General features: G+C 41.6%; 1 protein-coding gene across 3 annotated transcripts in view; it reads left to right on the top strand.

Moving 5' to 3' along the window:
- The window catches only part of ZNF521 (zinc finger protein 521), a 374676-nt gene that overhangs the window by 141178 nt on the left and 215686 nt on the right, over nt 1-17812 (top strand). The gene's annotated exons all lie outside the window — the stretch shown is intronic.

A 17812-nucleotide genomic window follows, 5' to 3' on the forward strand; every position in this document is an offset into this window, starting at 1 on the left:
TTTCCTTTTGTTTAGGCCGTTATAGACATCGGTAGCTAAAGTGCAGTTTATGGTTCTGAGGTCTTATGATACCCAGAGTACTATACTATATTGGTATACATTCTGGTGGGTTGTTTTTTAGATTCATCAAGTAGTTGAGGATAATTGATGTTGCTTTGAGGTGGGGCGATCCATCATCATTTTTTTTAAAGTAAAAACATGCTTCCACTTAAGAGGTGGGGCGATCCATCATCATTTTTTTTAAAGTAAAAACATGCTTCCACTTAAGAGAGCACCGCAATACTTTAGTCAGTTTAAGAACAAACTAAAATTCTATATAATTTTGTTAGATAGAAAAAGGCAGAAGAAAGAAATGGCTCCAGAGCAGGGACCACAGTCTTCACAATATAGCGTCTGGGAAATATTTTGTCTCTCATGGAATTTTGTATTTATGGTTACTGTTAATGTTAGAAGCAGGTGTGGGTGCTTTTTTCTGTGAATGTTCACATTCACCACACTCCACCACTATATTCTAACATGTATTGCTAAATAGATTTGTCAGCACTTTGCATTATATGAATTAGCGTTGCAAAAGAAAACAAAAGACATTACGTTGTGGAGGGGACGTCAGCAAAAATGTAAAAATCAAGCACAATAGAAACCAAGTTCTCTGGCTTGCACAGCAAATGGACATACTGTAGTTGCTTACCCATGTATGTGTAAATGAAAATCCCTCTGTGTTCTAATTTCTGCCTTCTAGAACTCTGCCTACATGGTTGGTAATGTGCAAATTAAATTATACTGTACATGCATAATGAACAATAGAATACAAGATATTTTCATTAAACATTTTTATGCAATAATCCTTTTAACCCCTTTTGAGTGTAACGTCATAGTAAAGAGGCAATCCGAGCGGTACTTAAAAAAAATAATATATATATATATTTTTGTTTTAATATATGCATAGGGTGACCAGATTTTGAAAATGAAAAACCGGGACATTTTTTTTTTTTACTTAACAGTTTATTTATTGTAGTACACTTATACTTACTACCATTAGTCCTTGTTACATAGTTGTGTGTGTGTTGACCTCACTAATCGAACAAAAAAAACCCAGATGTGAATGATTCTGAACCCCTTAACCAGTGTCAGGACGCCGCCTCTTCACAATTTCTAAAGCAGCAATCCCGCCTGGGATCTTACCTGATCAGCAGTCCCTCAAGGTATTATACTGGAGGGGAGGTGTTCCTTACCTGTCTTCCGAGGTCTCCCGTGTGAAACTTGAGTCAGATCTGGAAGAAAGAAGGGTAGGTTACTTCGGTGTAGGTATACGGCAGTTAAGATAAGACAGGGAGGGTGAGAGAGACAGAGACAGAGAGAGAGAGAGAGGGTGAGAGAGACAGAGACAGAGAGAGAGAGAGGGTGAGAGAGAGAGAGAGAGAGAGGGTGAGAGAGACAGAGACAGAGAGAGAGAGAGGGTGAGAGAGACAGAGAGAGAGAGAGAGAGAGAGGGTGAGAGAGACAGAGAGAGGGTGAGGGTGAGAGAGACAGAGAGAGGGTGAGAGAGACAGAGAGAGGGTGAGAGAGACAGAGAGAGGGTGAGAGAGACAGAGAGGGTGAGAGAGACAGAGAGTGGGTGAGAGAGACAGAGAGTGGGTGAGAGAGACAGAGAGTGGGTGAGAGAGACAGAGAGTGGGTGAGAGAGACAGAGAGTGGGTGAGAGAGACAGAGAGTGGGTGAGAGAGACAGAGAGTGGGTGAGAGAGACAGAGAGTGGGTGAGAGAGACAGAGAGTGGGTGAGAGAGACAGAGAGTGGGTGAGAGAGACAGAGAGTGGGTGAGAGAGACAGAGAGTGGGTGAGAGAGACAGAGAGTGGGTGAGAGAGACAGAGAGTGGGTGAGAGAGACAGAGAGTGGGTGAGAGAGACAGAGAGAGGGTGAGAGAGAGAGAGAGGGTGAGAGAGACAGAGAGTGGGTGAGAGAGACAGAGAGTGGGTGAGAGAGACAGAGAGTGGGTGAGAGAGACAGAGAGTGGGTGAGAGAGACAGAGAGTGGGTGAGAGAGACAGAGAGTGGGTGAGAGAGACAGAGAGTGGGTGAGAGAGACAGAGAGTGGGTGAGAGAGACAGAGAGTGGGTGAGAGAGACAGAGAGTGGGTGAGAGAGACAGAGAGTGGGTGAGAGAGACAGAGAGTGGGTGAGAGAGACAGAGAGTGGGTGAGAGAGACAGAGAGTGGGTGAGAGAGACAGAGAGTGGGTGAGAGAGACAGAGAGTGGGTGAGAGAGACAGAGAGTGGGTGAGAGAGACAGAGAGTGGGTGAGAGAGACAGAGAGTGGGTGAGAGAGACAGAGAGTGGGTGAGAGAGACAGAGAGTGGGTGAGAGAGACAGAGAGTGGGTGAGAGAGACAGAGAGTGGGTGAGAGAGACAGAGAGTGGGTGAGAGAGACAGAGAGTGGGTGAGAGAGACAGAGAGTGGGTGAGAGAGACAGAGGGTGAGAGAGAGAGACAGAGGGTGAGAGAGAGAGACAGAGAGTGGGTGAGAGACGAGAGGTGAGAGAGAGTGTGGATAGAGTGAGAGTAGAGAGAGGTGAGAGAGAGGGGAGAGAGGAGAGAGAGAGAGAGGGTGACACAGAGTGAGGGGAAGAGAGGGTGAGAGGACAGAGAGGGTAGAGGGTAGGGTCGAGTATGTTGAGGGTGAGAGGACAGAGGGAGAGGGTGAGAGGACAGAGAGGGTGAGAGGACAGAGAGGGTGAGAGGACAGAGAGGGTGAGAGGACAGAGAGGGTGAGAGGACAGAGAGGGTGAGAGGACAGAGAGGGAGAGAGGACAGAGAGAGGGAGAGAGGACAGAGAGAGGGAGAGAGGACAGAGAGAGGGAGAGAGGACAGAGAGAGGGAGAGAGGACAGAGAGAGGACAGAGAGAGGGAGAGGGACAGAGAGGGAGAGGGACACACACACACACACTGGTACACACACACACACTGGTACACACACACACACACACACACACACACTGGTACACACACTGGTACACACACACACTGGTACACACACACACTGGTACACACACACACACTGGTACACACACACACACACTGGTACACACACACACACACTGGTACACACACACACACACACTGGTACACACACACACACACACACACACAGTGGTACACACACACACACACACACTGGTACACACACACACTGGTACACACACACACTGGTACACACACACACACACACACACACACTGGTACACACACACACACACACACACTGGTACACACACACACTGGTACACACACACACACACACACACACACTGGTACACACACACACACACTGGTACACACACACACACACTGGTACACACACACACACTGGTACACACACTGGTACACACACACACACACACACACACACACAGACACTGGTACACACACACACACTGGTACACACACACACACTGGAGTACAGACAGAGGCAGTCACGAGCAGGTGGCTCTCCGCCTCCCCCTGCACCCACCCCCGCGCCCATCTCCCGCACCAAGGGGGGGGGGGTGGATTGGAGCGCCGGGACACAAAGGTAAACTGCCGCCGCCCCCCCTCCCCCGGAGGGCAGCCACGGGTTCCCGGGGCAGAATGGGGGAACACCGCGCAGCCACCACTGCCAGCCCCCGCGCCCATCTCCCGAACCAAGGGGACAGGGGGGGGGGGGGGAGGGAGCGCCAGGACAGGAGGCAAAGGATAAAAAACTCACCTCCTATCCCCCCGGGCGGGCAGAGGGGAGGAGACACCGCGCAGAAGAGCCAGGAGCCGCGGGCAGAGACACACACCACGTGTGCTCTGCCGCAGGAAGCGGAAGCCCCGCCCCCAGGCAAGTTGGTCCTGCCCCCAGCCCCCAGTCACGCTGGCCTTAAACCCCCACCCCACGGCGCCCTTACATCCATTCTACATGCCGGTCCTTGGTGAAGGATGATGCCGGGCTGCAGGGGATTGGCCAACAAGGTAGGAAACTGCCGGGGGGGAGGCATTAAAAAAAAAAAAATACTTACCAGCCGGGCTGCTGCAGTCTCCTCCTCCGCGCCGCCGCCGCAGACTCGCGCACAGTGCACAGCGCACCGCAGCTTACTCGCGCACCGCCGGCAACAAAAAAAAAAAAACGGGGACACATTGAGGAATATCCGGGACATTTCCGGTACACACAGAAAACCGGTACAGCTCCCGAAAAAACGGGACTGTACCGGCAAAAGGGGGACGGGTGGTCACCCTATATATGCAGCCTTTGATTACCTTTATTGAAAACTAATTACCTACACTGCCAATTGATTTGTTCTCCCGTAAAGATCCCTATAAGAACAGAGAGGAACTTCTTCCATTTCAGACTTTGGAGGGTGGGATCGTTACGCGAGCCCCAGTAGCAGAAGGGTCCGGCACCCAAATGCTATATTCCAGCACTAGAGTAAGCCATTACAAAAAGAAAATCCTGCCAAGATGAGCTTGTGTATTGTCACATATCTTTTTTTTTTATCCCACTCCTGAATCTTTATAGAGAATATATGAATAACTGCCAGTCCCTATCCCATTAGTCGTTCTTTCTTAATAATGAGGAGTATGTGGAAATCGCAATTTCAGAGCTTTAAAAACAATAAGCATTGTATGGTTCATCCAATTCTGTGTGTTCCATGCACATTTCTTTTGTAGCAGCACAAAGCTGACATTACACCAAAGACAACGTGATACATGTGGGTCTCCAAGCCTGAGGAGATTTCTCTTATAATAATGCTTTAAAAAAAAAATTAACCTTTAAATGCTTTGACTTTAAAATAACCTCTGTTAGGTAGTGATAAGACACCTCGAGTTGCTCCAAGATCTCAGACAGGATGTAAATGATGCCAATAATTAAAAAGAAAAAAAAAATGGTTCCAGGAGCAGCACTACTGAAATCTCCTCTGCAGCCCTGACAACAGAGCACTTAATTTACTGTATTTCATACTGCAAAGCCAAAGCAAGAGGGAGGAAGTGGCATGAGTTTCAGGGCTTTACAAAACGGAGGTATAATATATCTGCTGTCTAGAGCGGCCTTGATTTCAGGCAGTTAATTGTGAGTTCCAGCAAGCTTCCTGACTGGAAACTGTCAGGGGCAGAGGCTGTTGGCTGCTAGTCAGATCTTCTTTTATTTCTCTTTGAGCAGGGATCTTTCCTTCTCCTTCCTAGAACAAAATTACCCTGATGATTCAAAATAAACATATTTTAATTTGAACAAATGTTGCAACACGAGTCTTGTACTGTATGTTTTAGAATGTTAAAATGTTTTAAATAAAGTGTGTGGGGGAGGGGAGGGGGGAAGAGGTGAATTATTGTGTAAAATGCCACATAGTACGTTGACAGAAAATATATACCTATACATTTTTCTTCTTAGAAGAAGATCCCGATCGATTACAATGTTCTGTAATTGAACATCTTTTTTTATTGAGTGACTTTACAGAGTGGGGCATGACACGTTGGCTATTTCTGTTCTGAAGTGCTAAAACGTGCATTGTAATGCACCAAAAGGGTTAATGCAATCTTGTACTATTTTTTTAATAGAGCAATGCAAGAGCTTTTGTGGCTGATTCCCACATTCCTGTTTATGGTGAAGACAACAGCTACAAAAATCTGCAAACGTTAATGCTAAATTACTGTACCCTTGTCTGGCTTAACATTTGATGTCTTACACACTGACTAGTTTTATATATAATCTTTGTATCTATATAGCTATTTCGTAAATCGTTTTCTCTGTATTCAATAAGTCCATTTCTGTTTGCTTCACTGACATGTTCCCAGCCATTTTATTCATCTTTCTATTACTAAAGCGTTTTTTTTTTTTTTTGCATTAGCACCACCAAGAAGCGTTGGTGTACCATGTAGATGTATTCTGCCCAAAACAGGTGCTAAGTGATGCATTTCTTCAATAATATTTCAATTACCTTTTTCACTCAATAATGAATAGATCCACACGTCTTATCCCTGATTTTATTTCTTGACCATATACTTCTGCATAGCTCTTTTGCTATAGCACCCCACCTAAATCCCAATAAAACACACAAGAAGTCTGATGTAAAATAGCCCCAGCTTTATTAAACAAATTAACAATGTTCCAAAAGATCCAGGCTATCAAAACCACACATTCACTTCCAAACACAGAACTAAATGCCTGATTAACTACCGCCATCCATAAACTAGCCAACAACTGATTAGTAGCGTGCACCATCTCAAGGTTGTCTGGCCAGAAAACTACTCTCCGTAACTGTAACCCCATACTTCTATTGCTACTCAATTCAAAGCCGTTCCAAAATGTAAGATTGCTCACACGACCTGTGTCTCCCCAAGATCAAGTGATAATTCTAGGAGAGCTACCTCCCAAAATAGGTACAAGCGTAGGACTTGAGCAAAAGGTGATAATTTATTTCTAAATATTCAATATTATATTACAAATAAATTATTACTTTTTGCACAAGTCCACTGATTGTGCCTATTTTGGGAGGTATGTCTCCTACCATTATCACCCAGGATTAATTTTGTTATGGAGCACCCGTGGCAGATGTCTGGAGTTAATAGAGTGCTCTCTATCTAACAATTGTTGACCAAGACTACCATTCTGCACTCCACTTCCCATCCAAGTAAGCGCCGAAACCCACAGAGCCAGCTCCATCTGTATACAGAGCAATGTTTCTGTTAGCAACCTCCTCATATTGGCGAGTTATAATGGCTGTTCATGGTAGCAAATTGCCAAATATCCCATTAATGACCTGGCGATCCATACAAAATGATGTGGACTCTTTACACCCGGAGAGTCGAGACACAAAAGTCTACAAAGCACCCTGCCCATCAATATTACTCAACTTGCAATTTCCAAGTGACTTAAAAGAGATTGCAATGGTTTCAAAGTAACCTTTTTAGTACCCTTTAATCAGTCCATCAACTCGGACAGGGGCCGCAGTGTAACTTGCGGTAACCTGAAAATCATATCAACAGTATATATTGTGATACCGAGAAAGGATAACAGACACGGGAGCCTCGAGTAATATCAGCCAAAGGAACGCCAAATTATTTTGCCATGTCCCTAAAAGGTACTCTGGAAATGAAAACCGAGATTATTCCCTGCGGGAGTCACAAAAAGAAAGTCAACCAGCTAATGTAAATCTAAATCATGTCCTGACTTTGAATGCATACCCCATCTCAGAAATGTAATAAACAATAATAAAATAATTAATAACTAATCAAATGAGTGAGAACATCCCACGGGCAAACATATATCAACAAAAACCTGATCCTTAAACTGTCAGTTTAACAAATTAAAACATTCTGGATAATCTCGTAACAATCTAAAAGCAGCCGCTTTAGCCCACAAAGCTCCTTATCCTGCTTGCCGCACTAATTCCAATGCTCTATCAAAGGAAGTAATGTGACCCTTCGATCCTCCTGATAATTCATTAAACTTCCTTCTGGATATGGAAGCTGAAAAATCAATCTGTATTTCCCTACCTATTTCTTTAGTACAAAGCCCAATGGTGGAATCCTGAAATGATCAAATGTCCTGCCATTCTACCTAATCCACGTCCTTCATCAATTTACTTTCAACCACAGATTCATGCTGCCAAACGGAATCAAACACCCAGCCATTTTTCAAGATCAATTCAAAATTCCACATCAAAACCTTCCATGATAAAAACGGAGCCATGCCTATTGTGGCCCTGATTTTACTTATGGCTCCATCGTGTGGATATACTCAATGGAGTCTTCTCTCTTATTGGCAATCGGTTTTTCCTCCTCCCCTTCTTTTCTTTACACCAGGATGTGGGTAGCAGGGGGTTCCCACTGCTCTATTTTCAGCTGGACTTCCTGGTTCAGGGTTACTGAAGGTAACACTTTCTTTGCCCTCCAGGGGAAACAATGGCGATTTTAAACCTCTTAGCTCGCATTACACAGAATTGAAATACCAGCAAATACCGGTGCTTCTTTTACAACTTAAGCATCGTAGAAACCAGGACGGTCTCCGAGCTAAAAATAAAGGTGGGGACCTCCTGCTTCCCAGCCTGGAATAAAAGGGGAAACTGTAATTATATCCCCTGCTGGCTCACTTAAAAAAAAAAAAAAAACTCTTAAGCCCCGAATAGGCTTAACTACAATGGGCAAACCGAATTGTACAACTATTGCATCTACAGTGGTTCTCCTTATACAGACAACCAATTCCTTTTTTCTCTCCAGCAGACGCTCCCTGTCGGCAACCATTGGAAAGGAAAACCATGGGTCAATGTCATTCATGTCCCAATTTAAATGGGATATAACCACTATCTAATTATGAAACTTCTCATAAGTTCACCATGCACATCTGCTGTATAGCGTAACGAATGTTTTAGACCAGAGATGCGCAAACTGGGGGGGAGGAAGGGGGGCGGGAGGGGTTTGCACCGCTTACAGAAGCCCCGCACTGTTCCACACAACATTGAAATTAAATGTCAGGGGAGCAGAAGCCTCTGTATATCCCTTACCTTGTCTCCGGCTGCTTCTGGCAACGCAGAGTCAAATGACGTCACATGACGCCATGATGTCAGATGAGGTGGGGGTGCAAACGGGGCTAGAGCAGGCAGGGGGGCACAGACATAAAAGGTTGTGCAGTCCTGTTTTAGACCATGGGTGGCAAGCTCCAGTTCTCAAGGCCAACCAACAAGTCAGGTTTTTAAGATTTCCCTGCTTCAGCACAGGTGGCTCAATCAGTGGCTCAGTCAACGAATGAGCCACCTGTGCTGAAGCAGACAGATCTTTAAAACCTGACCTGTTGGTTGCCCTTGAGGACTGGAGTTGCCCACCCCTGCATTAGACAATAGTTTTTATCTCATCTGTTCCTTTGTACCGACACTAAATAACTTTGGTAATGTTTGTTTGCAAAGCCTCCGATGCCCCGTGCTCGGCCGTAAATGTGACACGCTCTAGTCCACTTTGCACGGGCCACGCCTGCTACCATGACATGTGCTGGCTGCACTTCAGTGTCCCTCCCAACAGCCGGCATGTGCTCTTGGCCTCCTCCTACACACCACGTGATTGCGGCTTGTCGTTTCGACAGCATGGTTGCAGCCCTCCACAGTGAGGTTGCCACCATCTTACCTCCTCCACTTCGAGACTGTATTGCGTCCTAGTTCAGTCCGTTTGAGGCCCGCAGCCCTTTTGAGGCATTTTCCACGAGCCACCAGCGATACTGTTATAGGTGTAATGCTAGAATAATGCAGAAATAAAGATGTTCTTTTATTGGTTTTCTTTTTCCTCATTTTCTTTATATTAAATACTTTCCAAAAAGATCGATCTAGTCGTTTCCTGTGTTTTACCATATTCCATAGTGTATGGAACATGAGTTCGATGTTTATGATAATTAACATAATAAAATACCTTCATCTCCCCCAATCCCCCCTCCCCCCCTCACCCCCCCCCAAAAAAAATAATAAATACGGATGGAAAATATATATAAGGAAATAAGTCCCAGTTGGCCTCTTCTATATTGTTGTCCTGGTACTAATTTACTCAAATATGATTTGGTCTTTAATTTCCAATTAATTAATTTAGGTTGCTGAAGAACTACAAAAACAGTGTCATAGTTTAAATGATTTCTTCATTTTTACAAACCTAAATTAATAATACATTCAGTTTTTATTTTACCCAAGCATATATTTGTGTAAATAATGATATGATATCGGCCTATACAGTATGAGTAAATAATATTCAATCATCATTGATGTTAAAGTAACAAATATATATACACTGATTCCAGTGATTTGTTTTACATGGATGCTTTACAGAATTGATACTTCTACTTAAGAGAAATATATTATTCAGGTTTCTTTTTTACTATGGCCAATAGTGAATTTTCTTAGAACTTTGCGGCTTTAAAAATTTCTGTTGCATTCAGTTTTGTATTGAGATGATCCCTAAACAGAACTGATGGAGAAAGTTACCTATCAGGTTACTTTCTCATTTATATGCTATGTTATTATTACAAGCTTTAAAGAAAGATCACCCTTTGTATGAAGCACATAGTCACAGAGTAAATGTATAAATAGTATAGCAGTCTCATCTCTGAAAATGGGTACGAAATCATAGGTCAGCAGTGGTCTCCTAGTTTGTATGATTACTGTAAATATAGGTATATACTGTAGTGATAGTGTGGTTCCTAGTAAAACAAATACTGTTCTAATTGAGTAACTCTCGGCTCATAACATTTTGAGTTTACAGGTTCAACTATTTTTCAAATACTTTTCCTTCCTGTTGCCTATGGGTTTCTTTAATGTGCTTATTTATAAGGCAATACATCCCCATTGGCCTTTGTCGTTCTTCTGTGTCTCCATTTGATCACCGGACCAAGCATTGTCGTTAATTCTGATAAGATTAGGTCGAAGGAGGCAAGGGCCAATTAGGTTGTAGGTCATCACCTAACATCCCAGGGTCAACCAAAGGATTAATGAATGAAATTGGTGTAATGGCCTCCATGCTTGGTGGTTGTACATGTAGATAGTAATTAAAGTGGCTACTGATGAGTTTAGCCCTATCCAACCTTTTCTCCACATTCTCTCCAGTTCATCTTTCAGAGAATTTATGTGCATTGGATAGTTTAGTCTGGTCTATTTTCACATGATCTTTCACTGTGCTTGCAAAGGTTCAAATGCCTTTTTAATTTTGCCTTTGAAGCTGGAATTCACTAAGCCCCATCTGTCTGGATGAACTTTAAGCAATATCAAGCAACACATTTGTTCTCCTTTGTACAGGCAGAATATCAATATGTTTTTGATACAGTAATTTAAAAGGATCTGTACATTTGTGCTTCATCTATTCATACCAGTGTTAAATATTGTACGTAGGTGTTTAACCCCTTGTCTGCTTGAGTGGCTCGCAACATATTGCAAAGGCCTGGCAAATGGGTTTCAGGCTTGTTCCCACACTGGGATCCTTTGTATATCCTTCAATCGTGTAGAATATATAACAAGGATAGTAGCTCATATTGTTAATATGTAACCTTAAATGCATGCAACCTACTAACCCAATTGGTAATGCATTTAATTGGTCCTCCAAGAGTCGTCTTAAAATATTGATAGATTTTAAAAACATCTGTAAATTATAAATTAATTGTTAAAGTTCACATTTCTTCTTTGAACGCTGTGCATAGGGTATTGGTTTTCAAGCAGTTAAATAAGTTATGAGAGGCATGAGTGAGTGCAGAGAAGGAGCAGTGATGTGAAAAGAATTAGTGATGGCTGTGTTATAGCTACCCATTTGCAAATGTTGTGTATAAATACATTAATTTGAAGGAATGAGTTGAGTGTTTCAGATTTTTGCTGCTCTAAAGTTTCAAATCTGTAGCATTTGAGTACAAAACATAGAGTAGTTGGGCACCTGGCACTATGTGTGTATTTCTGTCTGGTAATGGTTGCAGTCATGGTGTGAATTTAATTAGTCATTATAATAGTATACTAAATAGATTCTTGTCATGTCTCTCTTATGCAGAATGTTTATCTCTGACTTGTAGAGGCAAGTTTGTGACAGCAGTTGGGGTACATGGTCAGGGCCAGGGCGGGTGCACTAATACTGTATTTCCCGTATTCATTTGTTAATGAACATCGGAATTAGTTCATTTTATGCATGAAACATTTATTGGATGTCTATTATTGCACAAAGTCTCTCCGTAAAGTGATCTCACACATTCAGTTGTAAGCATAGTTATGGTGTATGAATCACTTAAGTATCCCTTACATATTTTCCATCACTTTTTATTTTCGCTTCTGGTTACTCTTGCAGCATGCACAGCAGTAGATATTTAAACTGCTGTTTTTACCTACAGTAAATCTCTGGAAATGATAACTATTTTCTAGGAGCCTTGCTCTCAGTGGGTTCCATCAAGAAGGAAAAAAATACCCCTGATGGTAGATGTGCTTGATTTGTAAATCAATCGGTTTTAGGTACTTAGAAAACATCTATTGTAAATTCAGATACAATTGTAAGTAAAACTTGCTGTGCAGTACTGCACATATATGATACAGAGACCCTGAAGGGTAGTTAGGAGGCCAGTCTGCCATTTCAGAGAACTAGCTCAGGTAGCAAAGTACATCAGAAAAACCTGCCCGGGGAAATGTAAGAAATAAGTTTAAACTTTCAATTTGCCGGTCTTTTTTCCCCGTATACATGAGGTTTCACAGCAGAATTATCCCCATTGTGACTAATCATAACATCTCACTGTCAACAGAAATACAGACCTTGCCTATGCTACGTTTTTAACACACTGATAAGCTGGTCAGTTTAACCAGCCAATTAATTAATGGTTTGACACTTGCAGGTGTTGAGCCTAAGGCTAAGGCCCCGCTGCACGCGCCGGTGCGCCCGCCTTGCGTCCTGGTCGCGTGTGCATGGCGCTTCACTGCGGTCTTTAGGGAGCCGTTTTTAGGTGCAGGGGCATGGCCAAAATTGGGTGGGGGCATGGCCATGATGTACATTTTCTGGTCTGTGTGTGTGTGTGTCTGTGTGTGTGTGTGTCTGTGTGTCCAGCATTGAGGAAGGATCCACCCCCCTGCCAGCGATCTCCCCTCATTGGCTTCCTGGCAAACCACGTGACGCGTCGCCACTCAGGATCACAGTCCTATTGTAGCCCTAGCTGGCTGACGCATCACCGTGCGAAGTGAGCCTGGCAGCGAGGAGGGACTGGGCCCAACTAGGGAGGAAGTAAAGAGCTGGTGAGTGGCGTGCACGCGATCGCGCACCGCCGGATGCAGCGGGACCCAAGTATTATGCATGTGAAGAGCAATGGAACGTATTCACAAAAGTGTCCTAGCACTATGGTGCCCTGTAAGCCTATTCTCTTTCTGGAGTTTACCAGAGGGGATGGCGCGCTTTTGTGAAATAAGCCTCACATACTAGTTTTACTAGGTGTCTAAGAACAGTAAATTTGCCATTCTGGTTACACTAACGTGTTATGTGGGCGATTACGATAATTTCCTACCGGTATGTTAAAAATTACCTTTCTGGAGGGACCAGTGCTGTGGATTGCAGAACTAAGTTGACCAGTTGGAGCATGACAGTGGATCACACGTCTATTTGATATTTGAAAAGCACAGAGTTTGGCAATCTCTTTCTTACCAAGTGCATTGTACACTAGATTTCTCTCTCCCGTATGTGGAATATCTCCTGTGGTATTGCTTTATAGTTTACGCTGTTAGCATGTACTTTCCCCCCATAAATATGACTGAACAGGTGTTTTGTTGCCACTAACTGAGTTTCCAGCTGTCCTCTTCCAGCACAATGCAGGCAAAATCTGTTGTGTAGCCCTGTTAGACAGACTAGAGAACGATCAAGCTCTAGATGGAGGTCTTCCTTGCAGGATATGGCAGTTTTATTGCCAGAAGATGGTCAGGAAAGCCTGGCTTGCTAACAAAGACAGTCCTTTAGCTGCTGGGTGTAGTTCCAGTTTGCATCCCCTTTGGCAGCAACACAGAGACTGCTGCAGTATGGCCAGCCAGCAAAATTAGGAAATAAGGACCTCTTTTATTTACTCAGGCTTCAGAATCACGGGCATTCCTGTCTACTTGGAGAAACGTCAGCCAGCTCTTTCCACTGGAAATCTCAGGAGTGTTTGATACTTTCATCTGAGTGTTCACACACTTGTTTTTAATGTGCTTTATGGAAATGGTGAAACTATGTGAATACAGTCACTTTCCAAAAAAACATCTGCACACACTAAACATACACGCTGGCATCTTTAAATAGATTCCCCAAACTTTGCGACAAATTTTAGGCAAACAATGTGAGTGTAGGAACCGAAACCCTCTTGTAAACGGTTAGTGTGAAGTAACTGCTTGAGAAAAAATTAAAAATTTACATTGCAATGTTAAGTGCTTTCCATCTGAAATGCAAACTACTTGCTGTGACACAGAAAACACATTTGCACTAAGTAGCACATATCCAGTGCTGCAAGAATGAGGATTTGTCAATGCAGGAAAGCAAAGATGTAAAAGAGAAAAAGGAAAAATGTTTTGACATTATCTTTTGTTGGCTATATTTCATTGTAAAATAGCATTCTAATTCTTGCTGCTTGGTATCACACCTAGTGAAAAACAGTTGGCACACTGAACTTTTTATTAAACAAATTATGATTTCACATGAACTAAAACAGACCTTTTCAAGACTTGGTTTTCCTCTGTAAAAAAATAAATAGATTTTTAAAGGTAAAAATAGAAAGCTTTAAAAAAAACATAAAAATAGAAAGCTAAAAGCTTCTTGTTGTTATAAAAAGAAAAAAACTGATGTGAAATCTGCAATAACTCTTCATTCATTGCACGGATTATTCTCTAAAAGAACGGCTAGAGATGCCAGCATTCTCTTACACGTGACACAGATTTTGCTTTGACCACAAGTGTGACGTAAAGTCAAATATTTGCATTGCATTTTTACACGTAATTATCAGATTGAAAGGCTTTTAAAACTCAGGCTGACAATCATTCAGCATGACACTTCCCCTCTGAAGGTTGCTTCAGGCTGGATTTGGGATGGAGTTGGGAAGGGGTGTGTCCTGGACATAAATGCACGCTCCTTCCACAGCTCTCTGTGTAGGAAATGGGAGGAAATCAATGCAGCCAGGACATGCTCCCAAGATGGTGGACCCTGTGAGGAGAGGAATGAGATGAACCTTTTAGATATTTGATAGTCTAATTTCGGAAGTTCAAATTTGATCTGGGTATGTTGCCCTCTATTCCGCTTCTAACACAATCTTATTTGACTCGTGTAAGGCTTCATTACAGCGTAGCTTGCATTATATATGCAAGATATATATATTTAACATATTTGTGTTAGTGATAAACAATTTGACGGGAATAAGGTGTTAAACATAATGTCTGGATAAACCATGATTAAACCTGTTATTTTATAGCAGGAATAATAACCCACCAACTGCACCATATTTTTTCATATAGGTTGGAGGAATGTGTTCTTTTGTTTAGGGTTAATCATGTTGAATAATGCCTTCATATACCTTTTTGTGTGCGAGCAATAATAAATCCCCAAATCCTGCCATATCCAACTTGTAATAAAAAGAATTGTTTTAACGGGCAGACATCCAGAAATGGCGTTGGGTTGTTTTCACAGAGTTAGATGGTTGCCATCTGGCATTGATAGTGAGATGGTGTTGTCATCAGTTTCTCGATGCAGGAAAGGAATGAATCCTCGTCTGTTTCCTGTGGATAAGTAAAGGGGTTAAGATTCTAGTAAAATCTTTTTTACCTTAAAGGAAAGTAGGCTTACGTTCTGTTTACATAATACATACCCAGCCAGACTTTCATGTTAAGAAAGATAATATTCGTGTCACAGATGTGGGAGATGTGGAATACCTGGGTAATGCTTTGCAGACTATGAATACAATTTAACATAGTCGAAGAGACCTGTAATGTTTGCCCACATTGTATGTTTTTTAGTACTGTGAACAAATAGGATTAACCACACTGATTTTGTTCATTTAAATAACTTGTAAAGAAAGGCGATCTGCAAAAGAGGTTAGGACTGTGAAACAAACTCTGATTAGGCGGTTTGTCTTCGGTTATACATATGCATAATACAGTATGTCCAGTTTTTAGCATGTTGTGCATCAGAAATACTAAATGAATACTGTTCTCATTTGACAGGGTTCTAGGACACATTACAGTATTGCAAGCCTATTTAACAGTAGTTTCCTAGCTTTTACAAGCTTGATCAAACTTTATTTCAGCGACGACATCCATTTAAGCTACAGTATAGGACATTATTGTTTGTCCTGCAGCCATTAGGCATTTCCCATGTAAAATGCAAAGGTTTGACTGCTTATGAAACTGGTCATGCACCAGTGACCTGTGCAATCATGTTAGTGATATAAGCCAGCCTCTAAAAGCAGCATATAAAAACATTACATATGAAACCTTATTTTTTATTTCTTGTCTCCTAACAAGGTAATTACTTTACAGGTTTCAACATTAAAATAACAATCCCATTTTGGGTCATATGAGCCAAAGCCCATGGCACATTTAAGGGGTTGAATGTAATCTAAACCTGACACCTAAAAGTGATTTTAAATCCCTTTGGAAAGTTGGTTTCTGACGGTGAATTTAGAGGGAGCATTTACTGCATTGGCTGCACTTTTTGTCTGATCTATCTTGTTGGGGGCCACTTGCTCTTCCATGCATAGAAAACCATCCCCTACTCCCCCAAAAAAACTTTTATCCTAAAGTTCGGTGGGGAAAAAGCTGTTAGAAATACTTCATATATATGTATTCTTCTTGAAAGAGACACTTGTAAAAAAAATATTTTTAAACCAAAGGCTTTTAAGAGAATAGTTATATTACATTTTTAAATTGTTTAATAATAAAAAAAAAAAATCTTGTAAGCCTGGTGATACTGCCATTGAAGCACTTGTTATACTGGGGACAGATGTTTTATTTTTTTCTAGTTTTTTTTACACAACTGAAGCAGTGCTTATTATTGTGTAAACCATGACTAAACCTGCTGTTTTATAGTAGGAAAAAGAACACATTAACTCCACCGTATACTTTCATTTAACAACAACATGGGCTGTATATTTACACATACGTAGATTTATTGTATACTTGCACTGTGTAATGTGAGCAGCTGTTTTCATAGTTTGGCATGCATTCTTGTTTACCTTTTCTGTGTTGCTAATAAATCTTTTAGCGCTATCCATAACAGTTTATCAATTTTCCTGTTTCCGGTTTGTTGCTTTGTCTGTGGTCACTTAAAAGTACCGGTTCTGTTTTCCTAAGGAAGTTAAACACACTAAGGTTTTTGCAGAAAGGAAGAAATGGTGGGAAACCTCTTGAACTTGCACACAAACCATATTAGTATTGATTGGATTTCTCATTCTTTTAGATCCTGCTAGAATACAGTGTAATACAGTAACTGGTTGTTAAATGTGATAAATATATAGGTTTAGCTGATGGCCCTTATAAATATATCACATTTAACCACAAGTCCTTAACATTTATTTTTTATTATTGCTTGCTTCTGTTTTGATTGGGAAAACAAAAAACACTCTTTAGACTGGTCAAAAGCTGAGAAGAAACAGTTATATAATGTCTAAATTCCCAGGCAAGTAAATGGAAGTTGCTGCATGGTTATCGGTGCATTGCCAGACTTCTCATCATATTGATCAGGGGCCAAGTAGAGGGGAAGAGAGAGATGTCTGACTATTTTTTTGGGAAATATCAAACCAATATTTAAGTCGCAGGTAAATTAGGGCGTTTAAATGTTTGATAACTTATTTGGTTATTTGTAAAATCTGGTGCAGCTGACGTTCCGAGACGATAAGGTTGAGAACCATTTATTTAAAGAATAACCTTCTTAAGATGTATATAGTACAATATGTATAGATTTGCTCAGTTGGATTAGTAGCAAGGCCATGGGATAGGCAAGACAATTTATTATGAACATGCAGTAAACTTAAAATGAAGAAATAGCTCATTTTTTAAGTTTACATTCACTTGCAATAACTTCTTTGACAGAGGGCTTCATATTGCAAAGATCCTACCTTGTGTACTGAGAGAAACGAGTTCTACCTGGGAGAGATTTTTTTCATGTCTTTTAATGGAATGAGTGACTCAAAACTCCTCTGTTGGCATTGTTTAAAGTACAGGCATTAATAACAACTGGTGCATCGTCTTACATATGTGTTAGTATTGTAAATCATAAAATGTACGCAATTGTATTTTTGTGTGTGCACAAAAAAGAAACAAAGAGTAAAAAAGTAATACATTGACTGATCAGGTGCCAAACTTACTACTA

Source organism: Ascaphus truei, chromosome 2 (genome assembly GCF_040206685.1).
Source record: "Ascaphus truei isolate aAscTru1 chromosome 2, aAscTru1.hap1, whole genome shotgun sequence".
NCBI classification, from domain to species: Eukaryota; Metazoa; Chordata; class Amphibia; order Anura; family Ascaphidae; genus Ascaphus; species Ascaphus truei.